This window comes from Propithecus coquereli, unplaced genomic scaffold (assembly GCF_000956105.1).
Source record: "Propithecus coquereli isolate 6110/MARCELLA unplaced genomic scaffold, Pcoq_1.0 Scaffold256, whole genome shotgun sequence".
Classification (NCBI taxonomy): domain Eukaryota; kingdom Metazoa; phylum Chordata; class Mammalia; order Primates; family Indriidae; genus Propithecus; species Propithecus coquereli.
The window spans coordinates 511,997-522,908 of record NW_012148130.1 but is presented as its reverse complement, the minus strand read 5'-3'; positions in this window follow the sequence as shown (position 1 = coordinate 522,908).

The following is a 10,912-nucleotide window of genomic DNA, read 5'->3' as shown; positions in this document are numbered from 1 at the left end:
CGGCAGCTGGGACCTGGGCTCTGCTTTTCACAGCGATTACGTTTAAACAATGGTGCTCACATCACTGCCAGGGTGAGCGCCCTGCCCTGGGGTGCCGCTGGAACGCAGGGCTGGGTGGGGTGAGCCTGGGTCAGGGAGATGCCCAGGAGGGAGAGGGCCAAGCACGTCTCCTGGGCTTCTGCCACGCTCTGGAGGGCAGACCTGTCACGGCACGTCTCCTGGGGCGAGAGCACCCGCCGAGCGACCACCGTTAGCGCTGCTTCTGCTGTTGCTACTAGCATAACTGCCGCCACTACCGCTGTTGCTACGATCACCAGCCAGTAGTACTGCTACTAGCACTGCGATGACTGTTGCTACTATTACTACTTGCATAACTACCACCACTACTACCGTTACTGCCACCACCAACCAGTACTGTTACTAGCACTGTGATGACCGTTGCTACCATTACTACTATTACTACTAGCATAACTACCACCACTACTACTGTTGCTACGATCACCAGCCAGTAGTACTGTCACTAGCACTGCGATGACCGTTGCTACTATTACTACTTGCATAGCTACCACCACTACTACCGTAACTGCCACCACCGACCAGTACTACTGTTACTAGCACTGTGATGACCGTTGCTACCATTACTACTATTACTACTAGCATAACTGCCACCACTACTACTGTTGCTACAACCACCAACCAGTACTATGGTTACTGCCACTATGACGACTGTTGCTACCATTACTACTAGTATAACTGCCACCACTATAAAAATTACTACTATTGCCACCGCTGCCACTGCTACTGTGACTACCACTATGACTACTATCGTTACTACTGATATTACTATTACTACTACCACTGCTATCACTGCCACTGGCATTACTGCCACCACTACCATTACCACTACTACTACTATGACTATTTACTAACACTACCACTATTACTACTACTACAATTAGTACCACTACAGTATCACCACTACTACGACAACTACTACTATTACTGTTACCACCACTACCACTATTACTATTATTAGTACCACTGTTACTCCTATTAGTACCCCTGCAACTACCATCGATGCTGCTACTACTGTGACTGTCACTGCTACCATCGCTACTGCGGCTACTGCCACCACCACTATCATCACTGCCGTGACTACCACTGCTGCTGTTACTCCTCCTACCGCTACCACCATTGCTACCACTGTTACTGCCACCATTACTGCTGTTATCACTGTCGCTACTGTCAGTACTAGCCCTACCACCGCCACTGCTGCCACTCCTGCTGTCGCTACCACCACCCTCGCAGCCGCTGCGATCCCTGCTGCCAGCAGCAGCGCCTGGACCGCAAGCGCCCACGGGGCTCCCCGTGCACCAGCGCCTGGACCGCGACCGCCCACGGGGCTCCCTGTGCGCCAGGTGCTCCGGCTGCGTCATTTCTTCACTCTTCCCAGTTCCACTGTGTGTGTGGGTGGTGGGGGTCATGTCCCCGTTTCACACCCGGGATGTCTGCCCCAGCTGCGGGGGGGAGGGGAGCCAGGGCCCGTGCTCTGTCCAGGCAGCCCGATGCCCCAGAGCCCCGGGAAAGTCCACCCGCCGCAGCAAGGCGGCTGCTGGTGCCGGCTCCCTTCTGAGTCCAGCCCCGTGGACCGGGGGGCTTCACAGGACTCATTCTCTGCAGTGGGGAACCCACAGCTGACCCTGAGCAAACTTCTGAAAACGCCAAACACACTTTACGGCAGATGTTGCCATAACATGCGAGGCCCTAAGTTTCTACCCCAAATGACGTGGCACCGAGGAGACGGGCTCAGCTGCCACCAGCCTGGAGGAGGGAACAGCGGCTGGTGCCGGACCGCGGCCCACACTGCTGACACACGCGGGTAGCACACACGCGTGCACAGGAGGGTGGGCGTGAACCCTCCGTGGGGCAGGGACTGTTGCTGGGGAAAAACCAGCACCCGGGCTGTCTGTGGGACACTGAGTGGGCCAGGGATGGGGACCTGTTGGGACCAAATCCTTCCCTCCCCACCTCCCTCTCTTCCTGAAACCCAGCCGAATGGAGAGCCAATGCCCTGCCCAGCCTGGCCCCGGCAGCTCCCCCAGCCCCATGTCAGCCTGGGGAAAGTGTGGTTAACACACGGACTCTGAACCCAGGCACCTGGCTGAAATCCCGGCTTTGCCTCCTGCGAGGCTGTGTGACCTTAGACACATCACTTAACCTCTCTGAGCTTCTGTTTGCTCATCTGTAAAACAGGGGGAAATAGCAGTACCTCCCTCGTGAGTTGGTGTGAGGGTTGTATGTGCTGAAGTATTAGGACAGGGCCTCGCCGGCATACAGCAAGTGTCTGTGTTATTATTGCGTTCCTGCAGACAAGTGCCCCAGAATCTGATACCTCTTACATTAAATATGCAGTCAGTTCAGACTTCCCAGAGCTGCAGAAACACTCCAGCAGCTCGCAAGAAGCAATTACGTGCGACTGTCAGGTGTTGCTAATGAGGAAGCCACCAGGGCTCTCCAGACCTCTTGTGCCCCCAGGGGTGCGTCTGCCTGTGCTCCCTGCTGTGGGGCAGGCTGTGCTCCCACCCGTCCCTGCCACAGGGAGCTCAGCTTGGCCCCCGAGGCAGAAAGGTGAGCTCAGTGGGTGGGCTCAGGAGCCAGGGCTGCAGGGCGTGGATGGCTCTGGGCGCTGCCTGGGGTGGGCAGATCTGTGTGAGGTGGGGAACTGGGGGAGGGGGCTGCAGCCCCGGGGCCAGGAGCTGGCGTGCGGAGCCCCCTCCCCCAGCGCCCTCGGCCTTCCTGTCTCTGTGGGACCTGGAGCTGATGCCTTTCCGAGTCCACGCGCTGGGCCGATGCTAATTTGCAAGAACGCGATTTCGCGGTTCACAGCAGACTCCGGGCTGCTGCAGACGGCAGGCCCAGCCCTGCCCGAGACAGGCCGGTGATGGGAGTCTGCTTATCATCCAGTCACCCTGGACAGAGCAGCTAAGTCCCAGGGCCGGAAAAAGCGGGAATAAGCGCCGTGTTCCGGGGACCTTTGCACTTGGAGCCGCAGCGGGGGCTGGGTGACCTCTTCAGAGGCCCCCACTGCTGCATCAGGGGCCACCGTGGCAAAGGACCATAGACGCAGAACCGTGTCCCCTCGCAGTTCTTGGGCCCACAGTGCATCCCGGTGGTGTCGGCGGGGGGTTCCGACCGAGGGCTGTGCGGGAGAATCTGTCCCCGGCTCTCTCCCTGCTCCCGAGAGCCGCCAGCGCGTCCTGCCACCCCGGCTTGCAGATGCCACACTCCAGCGTCCGCCTGTGTCTTCACGTGGCGTCCTTCCCTGCGCGTCTGCACCCAAATCTCGCCTTTTATAAGAACCCAGTCGCATTATGTTAGAGCCCACCCTGACGACCGTATCCTAACTGCTGCTTAAAGGGCCTACCTCCAAATACAGTCACGTTCTGAGGTGCTGGGGGTAGAGCCTCAACGTATGAATTTGCAGGGTGGCAAAATTCAGCCCACAACCTCTGGAGAGCACGCCTAGAACCCACGGGGGGCTGGCCCTGGAGGGAGGGAGTAGCTGGAGGTGGGGTGGCCCTTCTCCTAGGGGCTCCCTCTGCGTCCTGCTGCACCCCACGCTGGGCCTGGAAGGCACGGGCCCATTTTGGGGCTCTGTGGCGGCTGGCCACATGGCCTGCCGCAGTCCCGCAGCTGGAGCTAAGGTGGCTGAGGCATCTCAGGGGCTGGGGCCAGTCTGGGGCAGGCACCATGGTGCCCAGATGTGCGGCCGGATGAACCGTCAACGGAAAAGAACCTAGACTGCAGAATGATTTAAACAGGTTTATTCTGAGCCGATTGTATGTGACCGTGGCTCGGAGCCACGCCCAAGAAGCCTTGAGCAGTGGTCGGGTTACAGTTTGGTTTACACATTTCGGGGAGACGGAATTACACGTGAAGTCATGAAGCAATACGTGGAAGGGGTACGTTGGTTTGGTCCCAAATGGCAGGCCATCTTGAAGCAGCGGCCTGTAGGTTATAGGTGGGTTTAGAGACTCTTTGATTGGTAATTGGTTAAAGAAATGAATCTTTGTCTAAAGGCTTGGAATGTTCTAGTTAAGGAAGTCTGCTAATCAGAGACAAGCCACTGGACACACGCCTGCAGGTGTGGCTTCAGCCTGTCGGGGAACTACAGCTCCAGGGAGGCGGCGTGGCCAGGCCTGTCTGACCTCCCCTCCCACGGCGGCAGCTCAGCTTTAGGGTATTTCTGGCGTCCATTCAGTCAGCCTGGGGCTGAGACTCACTTAGTCACGGGGCATGGAACGGACGCGCCCCCACGGGACCTGCTGCCGGCCCCGTGTTGCCACGTTGTGCCCTGTGAGGGTCTGGCAGTGCGCACCGGTGCAGGGCTCCCCAGACAACACAGAGGCCCCCGCTGCTGCCCCAGAGGACGGTCCCTCTAGAGCAGGGCACCCTCTTGCCAGCCCAGCGGCTTCCTAGCCTGGGGGTCCTCCCTAAGACTCTGCCCTGCAGTGGGAGGGAAGCCTGTCCTTGCCCCCCGCTGGGGGAGGGTCTCAGCCCAGCTCACACCACAGACAGCCCCTCCTCACCTGCTCCTGCTGTCCCCACCTCTCCAGGCTGTCCCTGGGGCCGGGGCTTGAGCCCTCAGCTGGCTTTAGACCTCGCCTTGAAACTGTACCAGGCTCTGCACCACTGTCAACCTCTTCCAGAGCCACCCCTGGGTCCCTTCCTGCGTGGCTCCTGAGTAGGAGCCCGGTGGGGACACACTCTGTGCTGATGCTGAATTTTACCCAAAGGTTAGAACCCCCCTTGCTCTTCAGGGTTCTGGAAAACGGCTTCCTGCAGAGGGGACCCCCTGGCCTGTACGATTTGGACAAGACTCCCGGATGCTCCTTGTTCCCTAGGACAAGGCCAGACACACACCCTCCAAGTCCTGCGCTTGGCCTCATGAATTCAGGCGCTCGGCCGGAAGGAGATGCTCACTCCCAAAGCTCAGCTCAGTGTCCCTCCTCCCTTGCCCACGGACGCCTCCCCCTCTGAGAACAGGCGCCTCGGGCCGAATCTTTACACACCTGCCTCCTCCAGGCTCTGTTCCCGCCTCTGTAAAAGACAATCCCTTTCTGCCGGGCTGTGCGTCCCTGGGGTGGGAACTCTTCCCTTTGCGTAGGCCCTTCCCTTGTGGCCACCGTCCCTGTCCCACCTCACTGTGACCCTCTTAAACAAGAGTCTCGCCTGGCCCTGTCTGTATTGGTGTTTTCTCTGACGGCAGAGCAGAGAGGAGGTCGGTGCAGCTGGGCCCAGGGCAGCTGTGAGGTCCGAGGTGGCTTTGATGACCCTGCATTAGCCACAGTCCTCCCGAGAAGTACCACTAGGGCGTGTGCATGCGTGTATGTGTGCGCATACATGTGCATATGCGCTCGCATGTGCATGCGTTTGTGCACACGTATGTGCATGCATGTGTGCGTGCGTGCATGCGTATGTGTTTACCGTGGGGCACTGGACTGGCTCACGCGGTTCTGGAGGATGAGACACCCCACCACCTGCAGTTGGCGAGCCCCAGAGAGCGGGTGGTGTGAGTTCCAGTCCGAGTCCTGAGCCGGCAGGAGGTGTCCCACCTCAGCAGTCAGGCAGAGAGCAAATTCTCCCCACTTCACCCTCGTGTTCCCTCCCGGCCTCCAGCCGACTGGCTGGGGCCCCCATGCTGGGGAGGGCACCTGCTCTGCTCAGTCCACTGCGGCCTCTCAGGCACGCTCAGGACCATGTTAGACCAAATCTCTGGGCACCCGGACTTTACCCCTCACAGCCCAGAGACCACCTCCCAAACTGAGAGCTGATGCTCTGCCCAGCCCAGCCCCGGCAGCACCCCCAGCCCCGCATCAGCCTGGGGAAAGTGTGGTTAATGCACGGACTCTGAACCCAGGCGCCTGGCTCAAATCCCGGCTCTGCCTCCTGCAAGGCTGTGTGACCTTAGGCACATCACTTAACCTCTCTGAGCTTCTGCTTGCTCATCTATAAAAGGGGGAGATGGCAGAATCTCCCTCGTGAAGGTGGTGTGAGGGTTGCATGTGCTGAAACATCAGGACATGGTTTTGCCGGCACAGTAGAGCTGTGGCCCTTGACGGAGGTCAAGAGCCCAAGGCTGGACCCGCCCAAGGGTGGCCCAGCCTGGCGGGCAGCATGGGGGGGCGGGGCGCTGCCCTCTCTGACCTGGGTGCCCTCACTGGGTGGCCCCTGGGCACCGACCTGAGCAGAATCCCTGATCTGGCACCTCATTTTCCCATTCGGGCCCCACCCAGCTTCCGGGCCGGAGCTCCCTCCCTTCCCGGGCCTATCAGGGCTGGGCCTGTTTGTGCAGCGGGGCCAGAGGAAGCTGCTCCAAGCGGAGACGAGGCAGGAACAGCCATTAATCGCGGGTGGAAACTGGAAGTTAGATGAGCTGAGGCCCTGAAACTGCGGGAGGGCTGGGGGAGCACGGGCGTGGGGCCAGGGCGCTGGGCCGCGCTCTTCCGCCGGAGCCAGGGGCCGTGCCAGCGCCCGCTCCGGGCTGACTTCTCCCCGGGGCTCGGATCCCGGCCGTGCCGGCGCGACAGGACCTGCCCTTGGCTCGGGGTGGTACTTTGGGTAGGTAACAGCACAGGTTGCTGTTACTCACGGCTGTGGGGCCACAACCAACCACGTCTGACACCTCGGGGAAGACCGCTGCCCAGCCTCAGGCCGCCCTGGTCACCGACCTCAGCTGGGTCCTCTCGCCTGGGCCGTGACCCTGCCCACGAGCTCTTCCTGCCCCCTGGCATGGGACACAGAGTCACACGGTGGACGGGACCCCATGGTCGGGCAGGCCACATCCTGACCAGGTGGTGCCCACACACCTCCAGAGACAGGCGCTCGCTCCCTGCCAGCAGGCCTGAGGGAACAGAGAGGTCTTGGGTCTAGACCCCGATGTCCCCGATGAGACCAGCTCAGGGCACCCTCTTGGCTGCCCACCCAGGTGGGAGCAGTAAACTGATTGTCCCACACTGCCCCATCCTGGGGAGGGACACCTGTCCTGGAGCCCTGCTGGCCAGTGGCTGTCCCTGGCGGCTGTCTAGGACCAGCCTCGGGCTGCAGCATCGCCCCAGACCGGCCAGCCCCTCCTAGATGGCACGATTAGACTTGTGCCCTGCAGGGACACTTCAGAGAGGCAGAAACTGTCATTACCAATCGGCAATTCCATAAATTAGACGGTGAGGACAGACGTGAGTACGGGAAACCACCGTCGAATAATCGCGTCGTTCTCGTAAGCGGAGAGGCGATCGCTGCCTGTCCGATGGCACCTGCCTTCCCTGCCTGGTTGGACAGAGGCTGGCTGGGCAGGGCCCCCCCGAACTCTCTGGGGCCCCCACATCTGGGGTGCACACGGGTAGAGCAGGGAGATGGCCTGGTCGTCCCCTCTCCCCCGACACCCCTCCCGTGCGCGAGCCGCCTCTGCCTCCCGCCGGGCCCCCACCGCCCACCCCAAGCCCACGGGAGCAGCCCCCTTGCCTGGAAGCTCTCTGTGCTCCTGGGCACCTGCTGATCTTGGGGGACCCCTCGGAGGGTCCGCCTCCCCCAGGAAGCCATCCCTGTTTCACCGGACTGCAGCCTCAGCCGCGGCTTTGGGCCTGGCGGGTCTTGCTATTCCTCCCCTCGGGGTGAGTCCTGCCTGCTCGGCGCCCTGGAGGGAGGGACACGCCTGTCCTCTCCGTGGCCTCCCACAGATGCGCCCTGACGCCAGTCGGGAAATGGAGCCGCAGGTGAGGGCCGTCGCGGGGCTTCTGTACTTGCAGGGACTTCGGCTCCTCCTGCGAGGCCACAGCCCCAGCGTGCGTGCCTGTGCGGGGACGGCGGGGTCAGGGAGCTCACGCCCTCCCAGGACAGTGCTGGCCAGCAGCTGCCGAGCCTCCCTGGGCCTCCTGTGGAGAACCGTCCCCAAGCACGAGAGGGGCAAAGGCCCCTGCAGGGGAGGGGTGGACACGGGCCTCTCAGGGCCCTCAGCAGGCAGGTGCCTCCTGCCACGGGTGGAGCGGCTTCTTTGTCCTGGGCACCAGGCCCTGGGAGTGGCACGCCGGCCTCACGCTGACTGGGCTTTGGGGCGAGTGGAGGCCACGTGGGCAGGCAGGGCTGGGCTTTGGTCTCTGCTGCATCCATCCACGTGACACCGTCAGCAGGGAGCTGGGTATTGCTGGCCCACAGCCCTGTGTGATCGCTGGGAGGGAGGGACAGACCCAGCCGGCAGACAGACCTGGAGAGAGAGGCAGGAGGAGACCTGGGGTGGCCCAGGTGGGGCTGCCCTCTGCCCCCTCCTCTTTGTCCCAGTTTCCTGCTCTGGCCCTTCCCCAGGTAACAAATGACTCTGCGGCTCATCTCTGGCCATGCTGCAGCCTCTCAGCAATGCTGGGACACAGGCTGGGCAGAGACCTGTTTACAGAAGCCCAGAGGAACAGATGGACTTGAGGGAGGGTCCCCCGGCAGTGCCTTTGGAGCTGAGACGGGGCAGGGACATGCACTCTGGGCAGGGCACAGCACGTGCAAAGGCCCTGAGATGCTGGGAGTATGCTGGGCACAGAGGGCTGTTTGGAGCTGGTGTGGCTGCAGGGCACAGGGGCCGGGGAGGCCAGGAGTCAAAGAGGAAGTCTCAAGGGAAAAAAAAGAAAGAGAACTACAAACTGATATCCTCGTATACGCAGACGCAAGACCCTTAGCAAAGTGCAGGCAAACAGAAGCCAGCAGCACAGAAAAGAATCACACACCATGCCGAGGGCTTCCTGCGGGTGCGAGGCTGGTTCGATGTTTGAAAATCAGTCAGCGTGATTCACCGTGTTAACAGGCTAGAGAAGAAAAACTCACATGATATCAATCTATAAAGAAAAATCATTTGACATAATTGCACACCCGTTCCGGATAAATTTTCAGCAAACTGGGAAGATAGGGTGCTGTGGTCTGAATATGGTGTGTTGCCTCCAAACTCACGTTGAAATTGGGTCCCCGTGTGGCGGCGTCAGGAGGCGGGCAAGCGGGAGCTGTTTGGGTCATGGGGATGGATCCGTCCTGAACAGATTCAAGGCAGCTGCTGGGAGTGAGTCTCCCTCTCCGGGCCTGGATTGTTTACCGTAGAGCCGGTTGTTATAAGGGGGCCTCCTCCTCATGCGTGGTCTCTTAGCACACGCCCACCTGCCCTTCTGCTTCTCCCCTGTACATGACGTAGCACTTGGCCCCTGCCAGAGGCTGAGCAGAGGCAGCGCCAAGCTCTTGGACTTTCCAGCCACCAGAATCATGAACCAAATAAACCCTTTTCTTTATAAATTACTCACCTCAGGTATCTGCTATAGTAACACTGAGTGGACTAAGAAGGGGGAAGTTCCTAACTTGGTAAAGAGCATCTAGACAGCCCTGTAGCCAGCAGTGTGTGTAATGTTATAACTAACTGTACTATTAATGCTGAAGTCCTCCCCCGAGAAGGAGCGGTTCAAGGGTGTCCAGTTTCACGATGCTATTCTACGTTGTGCTGGGAGTTCTAGCCAGAGCAATAGGCATATAGATCAGAACGGAAGAAACAGGACTGCCCCTGTCTGCAGAGGACACGATTGTATGAAAAGTCCCAGGGAATCTACAAAGTCTCCCTGGAACTAATGCAGGAATTCAGCAAGGTTTCAGTACACGAGCTAAACATACAAAAATCTGTTGTTATTTCTAGATCTTAGCAATGAACACGTAGACAGTGAAGTTAAAAATACAATTCCATTTACAACCACTCAAAAATGAAATATTTAGTTGTAAATTTAATAAAGCATGTACAGGACTTGTTAGCTGAACACTGCACAAAGCTGATGGAAGAAATCAAAGATCTAAATAAATGGAGAGAATGACCATTTGTGGATTAGAAGACTCAACAAGCAAAGACATCAGTTCTCCCCAAATTGACGTGCAGATTTAATGCTATTCCTATCAAAATCCCAGCGAGATTATTTTGTAGACACAGACAAGATAATTATAAAATTTACATGAAAATAAAAAGGACCTCGAGGCCGGGCGTGGTGGCTCATGCCTGTAATCCTAGCTCTCTGGGAGGCTGAGGCGGGCGGATCGTTTGAGCTCAGGAGTTCGAGACCAGCCTGAGCAAGAGCGAGACCCCGTCTCTACTAAAAAATAGAAAGAAATTAATCGGACAACTAAAAATATATAGAAAAAATTAGCCAGGCATGGTGGGAGGCTGAGGCAGGAGGATCGCTTGAGCCCAGGAGTTTGAGGTTGCTGTGAGCTAGGATGACGCCATGGCACTCACTCTAGCCCGGGCGACAAAAGCGAGATTCTGTCTCAAAAAAAAAAAAAAAGGACCTTGAATGGCTGAAATAATTTTTTAAAGGAAGAATAAAGGAATCACCGCCTGGTTTCAGGCTCATTGCATAGCTATGCTAGTCAAGACCGTGGTCTTGGCCTGGGGACAGACACGTAGACCAATGGAAGGGAACAGAGAACTTGGCATTAGACCCTTACCAACGTGCCCAAATGATTTTTGACACAGTTGCAAACGTCGTTTAATAGAGGAAAGACAGCTTTCCAGTGAATGATGTCACTCAAGCAATTGGGCATCCACAAGCAAAACAAAACAAAATAAATAAACAAACAAAAAACGAAAAGAAAACCCTCTACCTAAAAGTCTCACGCTTTATACAAAAATTAACAAGGACCAATGACTTAGCTGTAACACAGTTAAAATTAAGAAAGTTTTAGAAAAAAGCGTAAGAGAAAACCTCTGGGATGTAGGGCTAGGCAAAGAGTTCATAAAACGGATACCAAAAACATGATCCCTAACAGAAAGCATCGGCGTCTCGAACCTCGTCGGAATCGAAAACCGTTGCCTGTGCAGGGCCCTGTTAGGAGGAAAAGAGATGAG